The 7,189-nt window shown below is 44.4% G+C and overlaps 1 pseudogene; it reads left to right on the top strand.

Annotated features, from left to right (window-relative positions):
- The first annotated feature begins 468 nt into the window (after positions 1–468).
- LOC131162255 (sugar carrier protein C-like) lies at positions 469–6,984 on the top strand (annotated as a pseudogene).
- The last annotated feature ends 205 nt before the right edge of the window (positions 6,985–7,189 follow it).

Raw genomic sequence — 7,189 nt, forward strand, 5'->3', positions numbered from 1 at the left:
ACTCACAACCCCGTTGGAGGTTCTCACTTTCTCTCTCGCATTCTCACGTTCACTCTCAAGCTATCCCATCTTCTAGTTGGTTCTGCCCTCTCTCCATTCTCTCACTTTCTGCCTCATGATCCTCATGCACTAACCCAGCAACCATCTCACAGACATCCCACACTCTCTCTCTACAGTCCTCGTTCCCAGCCCCCTGGAAAGTATCCCTTGTTTCTACTGCTGAGTTCGTCCTTAACCGTTGCTCACTCGTCTTTGGTCTCATCGACCACATCGTCTCCAGCACTCTCCGACGTCTCCGTCACCATTTCATCTTTGCTAACTCTCACCCTCACCAGTTCATGGTCATTTCTAGCACCCCATCATCGATGACCTCCATTGTCGTCCTCTCTGTCGTCGTTCGTCTACGTCATCTCCAAACATTCTCTTCCCTCTCATTATCAGATGCCTCTCATTCTTGATTTTCTATCATTCTCTTTCTGTCTCTCTGTTTTTCCGATAACTGGTTCTTAGATCGAGAATGGCCGGTGGAGGTGGGGTTACATCTATGGCGTCATTCTTGAAAGAGTTCTTCCTGTCGGTGTACCGGAAGGAGATGGCGGACTCCTCGTCGAACCAGTACTGCACGTTCGGAAATCAGTCACCAACTATGTTCACTTCGTCTCTATATCTGGCTTCTCTATTGTTGTTGCTTATGGCATCCATGGTGACCAGAAGGTTCAGGATAAAGTTGTCCATGCTTTTCGGGGGTGCTCTCTTCTGTGTCGGAGCCACTGTCGATCAATGGCTTAACCCAAGCCGTTTGGATGCTCATTGTGGGGTGTTTGCTATTGGTTTTCGGTACTGGGTTTGCAAATCAATTTGTGCCACTGTACCTCTCCGAGATGGCCCCATACAGATACAAAGGAGCTCTCAACATTGGCTCCCAATTGTCTATCACAATAGGCATTCTAGTTGCAAATGTTCTGAACTACTTCTTCGACAAGATCAAGGGAGTTTGGGGGATGGCGTCTGAGCTTGAGAGGTGTCGTGGCCCCTGCTCTTATCATCAGCATTGGCTCATTGGTCCTCCTAAACACACCTAACCTGCACACACACAACACTACGCACACACACTGCACACATAGCACCACGCACACACACGACACACTACCTGCAACACACGCTACACCCTCTGATACACACTCAAGCACACACTGTCAACACCCACAAACACACACTGTCAACACCCACAAACACCCACTAAAACACCCATAGTACACTCTCCTACACCTGCGCACACACTGACCCATGCACTGTTTGCACACAAATCTACATGCACGACCTCCACTCTCTTTGACGACAGCCACCATCAACCCAACTCCCCCTCCTCGTCACTCCATTGTTAGATCTGAGAACGAGTGAGAGACATATCAAGAGGTTCTCGGAGATTAGGGGCTTGCTTTGAGGCGTTGTTAGGTTTTCTTTGTAATAGTCTCGGTTCTCTGCGTCTCTAGGCCTGCTCTGTATTGGAGTTTCAAGAAGGACATAAGGTTGTGGGAGACAGTGCTCTGTATTAGGGTGTGACAATGTAATGGGAAAAAGGGGGAGTGAGATACTGCTAGAATTGTATTCTTCAGGGATTTGGAATGAATATATGATTATCTATGTTATCGTTTGTATGATTATTCTCCTGTTGTTGAATAATATAAGTAGTCCCTTTTATTGTGGTGTTTTGTTGCCTTGGATTGTGATGTCTCTGATTGTTATAGTCTTATTCGGTGTATAAGAATATATTGCTCATGTGATATCCTATTGTTCCTTGGTGTTCTTGAGTATTGAAACTCACCAGGTGCTCGTGATTGCAGGCTTGAACGTGTGAGACTTGGCTGACTTGTCGAGGGAGAGCTCTCAACAAGTGCCACACGGCACTTACTTGAGTCCCATTTTGGGGGTCCGTGACAGTTGGCATCAGAGCACAATTTGTGCGAGCACCATGAGTGGTAATACGAGAAACAAGTCAGGAAAAGTGGAGCACATTGAGGCGCTTAAGACACAACTTGTGACCCTGGAGAGAACGTGCGGTGAACTCCAAGGGTTGGTGGCAACATTGATAAAAGAGAAAAGCGTGCCAACAGAGCTTGAGGCCGCTGAGGAAAACCCTAGAGAATCTCTCTATGGGGTATCAAAAGTTGTGGAGAGACTGGAGGAACTTGAAAAATTCATTCCATGTGTGAAATCCCTGGAGAAACGGCCAAGAGAGCTTGAGGCCTTCCAGAAGAGTATCGAGCAGTTGGAAGCCTTTGAGAGTAGGCTGCAACATATTGAGGGCATATTGCCATCTCTTTCGTCCCAACGGGGAGAGCCAATAGAGCTTGAGGCCTCCTTACGGGAGCTAACGGATAATTTTGATTTCCTTGCAGAAGATGTTAAGGAGTCCATTACTATTTTGAAGGAAGATTTGAAGGAGATAGGCAATGTACGAAGTGCAGTGGTCCAAGTCCAGAGGGATTTACAAGAGATCACTGTGAAAGTGGATGCAGTGGCACAGTTAGCCCGAAGGCTAGTTGCAGATCCCATTGAGAGTTTTCGATCTAAGGTACCAGAACCTAAAAGTTTTGGGGGTATGCGAGATGCCAAGGAGCTGGATAATTTCTTCTTTGATATGGAGCACTACTTCACGTGCTCAGGAGTGGATCGAGAAGTGGATCGGGTAAATCTGGCAACGATATACCTGGTAGGGGATGCAAAAGTGTGGTGGAGAACTAAATGGAATGACATCCAGCACAATAGATGTATTATCAACACGTGGGAGGGGTTGAAACAGGCCTTGAAGACTCAATTCTATCCCGAAAATGTGGAGTACATAGCAAAGTGCAAAGTAATGGAATTGCAACAGACTGGCTCAATAAGAAGCTATGTACGAGAATACCAAGCCTTGATGTTGGACATTATAGAAATGACCGAATCAGACAAACTAATTCATTTTCTTCGGGGCTTGAAGACATGGCCAAGGAATGAACTGCGTCGGCAGGGTGCTGGTGATCTCTTTTCTGCTCTCGCTGCGGCCGAACAATTGGATGATTGTTCAAATAATTATGGGAAGCGAAATTTCCCTACGTCCGCCAATAATGATTCCAGGCCCAGTAAAGTGTATAAGCCCACAAATGGGGGAAGGGATAGGGAGACAAATAATTCTTGGAAAGATAAAAGAGCGCCCATGGTTAAGGAGTGGAGGGGCGGACGAACGGGGGGTGGAGAGCGTCGACCAATATCCTGTTTTCTTTGCATGGGACCACATCGAGTGGCGGAGTGCCCTGATCGTAAGGCTTTGAATGCTATAAAGGCCCTTCGAGAGGAAACCGAAATCCCGACAGCAACCCCAAAAGAACAACCGAATATGGTGGGAGCATTAAGATTTTTGGAAGCATTAGAGCGTCAAGTAATTAACAACAAGTCTCAAGAGAAGGGACTAATGTATGTTGATCTACTTTTGAATGGAAAGAAAATCAGGGCCATGATTGATACAGGAGCTATCCATAATTTCATTGCTGATTCTGAAGCTCGACGGTTAGAATTGCAAGTAAATAAGGATGTGGGCAAGATAAAAGCAGTGAATTCTCCAGCGTTAACCACGGTGGGGGTGGTACCTAAAGTGGCATGCCAGATGGGATCATGGTCTGGAACAATTGATTTCACAGTGGCACCCCTTGACGACTTTGATGTGGTATTGGGGATGGATTTTCTTAAAGTGACACGCTCAATGCCGATCCCAGCTGCGGATTGTCTTGTGATTATGGGAAGTACACCTTGTGCGGTCCCCGCAACTTACAACAATTTCGATGAGAGGAAGTTCCTTTCAGCCATCCAATTCAAAAAGGGAATAAAAAGGGGAGAATCTTCTTTCGTGGTTCTACCGATAGTTTCAGAAGATGTAGAGGTAGGGAAATATCCACTTGAGATTGAGGAAGTTTTAGAAGAGTTCAAGGAGGTGATCTCGGAACAGCTACCGAGGGTTTTACCACCTCGACGGCAGATTGACCACGAAATTGAACTTTTGCCAGGAGTAAAGCCACCAACACGTGCTCCATATCGAATGGCGCTGCCAGAGTTAGCTGAACTTAGAAGACAACTGAATGATCTTATTGCAGCAGGGTTCATCCGTCCTTCAAAAGCACCTTTTGGGGCCCCAGTGTTATTTCAGAAGAAATAAGATGGTAGTTTGCGCTTGTGTGTAGATTATCGGGCTCTTAATAAGGTGACCGTGCACAACAAGTATCCCATTCCACTGATTGCTGATATTTTTGACCAGTTAAGTACAGTTAGATATTTCACGAAACTGGACTTGAGGTCGGGATATCATCAAGTGCGCATTGTTGAGGGAGATGAACCGAAAACCACTTGTGTCACCCGGTATGGAGCATTTGAATTCCTTGTTATGCCTTTTGGGCTAACAAATGCACCCGCTACCTTTTGTTATCTAATGAATCAGGTTTTTCGGGACTACCTTGATCAATTTGTTGTTGTTTACCTTGATGACATACTGGTTTTTAGCGCATCCTTAGAAGAACATAAAGATCATCTTAGAAAGGTTTTGCAAAGACTCAAAGAAAATCAGTTATATGTAAAAAGGGAGAAGTGTGCTTTCGCTCAAAAGCGTATTAAATTCTTGGGGCATATCATTGAGGAGGGCCAGATTCGGATGGATTCAGCTAAAGTAAAAACTATCAAGGAGTGGCGAGCACCTACATCCGTTAGAGAACTGCGATCTTTCTTGGGTCTAGCCAACTACTACTGAAAGTTTATAGAGGGGTACTCTAGAAGAGTTGTAGTGTTAACGAATTTACTGAGGAAGGGGGTACCATGGGGGTGGTCAGAAGAGTGCCAATTAGCATTTGTTGAATTAAAGGAAAAGATTGTAGGAGATCCGGTGCTAATATTTCCTCATGTGACAAAACCGTTTGAAGTGCAAGTAGATGCCTTAGACTTTGCATTAGGGGGAGTTCTCTTGCAGGAAGGGCATCCAGTTGCTTTTGAAAGTAGAAAATTGTCGGGTGCCGAACGGAACTATACAGCACAAGAAAAGGAGCTTCTCGCAGTGGTACACTGTCTTCAGGTGTGGAGGCACTATCTCTTGGGGTCCAAATTTGTGGTAAAAACCGATAATGTAGCAGTTACTCATTTTTTGTCACAACCTGGACTAACGTCAAAACAAGCCCGTTGGCAGGAGAAGCTAGCTGAATTTGATTTTGCTTTTGAATATAAAGTGGGGAAGACAAATGAAGTGGCCGACGCTTTAAGTAGAAAAACTGAATTGGCAGCATTGAAAATCATCAGTCATCTATCAAATAGCAGGGTGGCACTACCTTTGAAGAATCTTATCAAGGAACATTTAAGTACAGACCAGCAGGCACAATCACTAAGCAAATTAATAGACGAAAGGAAGACACGACAATTCTGGGTAGAAGATGGACTGATAATGACTAAAGGCAGGAGAGTCTATGTGCCTAAAGCTGGAAACTTGAGGAAGACCTTATTGAAAGAGTGCCATGATACGTTGTAGGCTGGTCATCCGAGATGGCGAAGAACTCATGCTTTGATTACACAGTGGTACTATTGGCCGAATATGCAAGATGATGTGATGAGTTATACTAAAACGTGCTTGATCTGTCAACAAGACAAGGTAGAAAGAAAGAGGCCTCAGGTTTATTGGAGCCATTGTTAGTTCCTGCTAGGCCATGGGAGAGTGTCTCTTTGGATTTCATTTCCTCGTTGCCAAAAGTAGAGGAGTTTGACACAATTTTGGTGGTGATTGACCGGTTCTCAAAGTATGCAACTTTTGTGCCAGTCTCGAAGCCGTGTTCAGCAGAGAAGACAGTGCAGTTATTCTTCAAGCATGTGGTGAAATATTGGGGTGTTCCAGAAAGCTTAATTAGTGATAGGGATGTTAGATTCACGGGGGGATTTTGGGGTGAACTCTTTCGCTTGATGGGTTCAAACCTTAATCTTTCCACGAGCTATCACCCACAGACAGATGGTCAAACTGAACGTTTTAATGGGATGCTGGAAGAATACTTACGACATTTTGTTCACTCCAATCAGAAGAATTGGGTTACTTTATTGGACACGGCACAATTTTGTTTTAACTCTATGAAATCTTCTGCAACTAATAAAAGCCCTTTTGAGATTGTGATAGGTCAACAACCGACTCTCCCACACACTCTGGATGGTCCATACAAAGGAAATTGCCCGAAAGCCTACCAATTCACAAAAAATTGGTTGCAAAACATCGAAGTCACCCGAGCTCAGTTAGAAAAAGCATCAAAGCGCATGAAGAAATGGGCTGACAAAGGGAGACGACCACAACAATTTGAAGCTGGAGATCTGGTTCTTGTAAAAGTGCCGCGGGAGACATTTCGCTTTCTTCGTGGCAAGGATAAAAGGCTGTTACGTCGTTACAAAGGTCCAATCAAAGTAATCGAAAAGGTGGGACATACATCTTATCGGCTTGAGCAACCCGAGTGGATGAAAAGCCACAGACGTCCAGTCCATCCCGTGTTTCATGTAAGCAATTTAAAGCCATTCTACACAGATGAAGCAAATCTGCATCGACAAAAATTAAGGAGAGCAATAATTTCCAGAAGGCATCCTATCACCAAAGAGGTCCAGGAGATCATTGCAGACAGAGTCGTCAATCTAGAAGGTCGTCAACAACAACAATTTTTGGTTCAGTGGTTAGGACTGGGGGAAGAAGAGAATAGTTGGGAAACAGCAGACAACCTTCAGCATGCCATACAGAAGATTGAAGATTTCAGAAATTCGTAGTCAACGACATCTACATCGACATCAGAAGAGCGAGAAGGCTGTCTACAACACATCGACGAGGACATCGATAAATTGAGTGGGGGAGGATGTTAGGGTGTGACAATGTAATGGGGAAAAGGGGGAGTGAGATACTGCTAGAATTGTATTCTTCAGGGATTTGGAATGAATATATGATTATCTATGTTATCGTTTGTATGATTATTCCCCTGTTGTTGAATAATATAAGTAGTCCCTTTTATTGTGGTGTTTTGTTGCCTTGGATTGTGATGTCTTTGATTGTTATAGTCTTATTCGGTGTATAAGAATATATTGCTCATGTGATATCCTATTGTTCCTTGGTGTTCTTGAGTATTGAAACTCACCAGGTGCTCGTGATTGCAGGCTTGAA

The sequence above is a fragment of the Malania oleifera genome, chromosome 8 (assembly GCF_029873635.1).
Source record: "Malania oleifera isolate guangnan ecotype guangnan chromosome 8, ASM2987363v1, whole genome shotgun sequence".
Lineage (NCBI taxonomy): Eukaryota > Viridiplantae > Streptophyta > Magnoliopsida > Santalales > Ximeniaceae > Malania > Malania oleifera.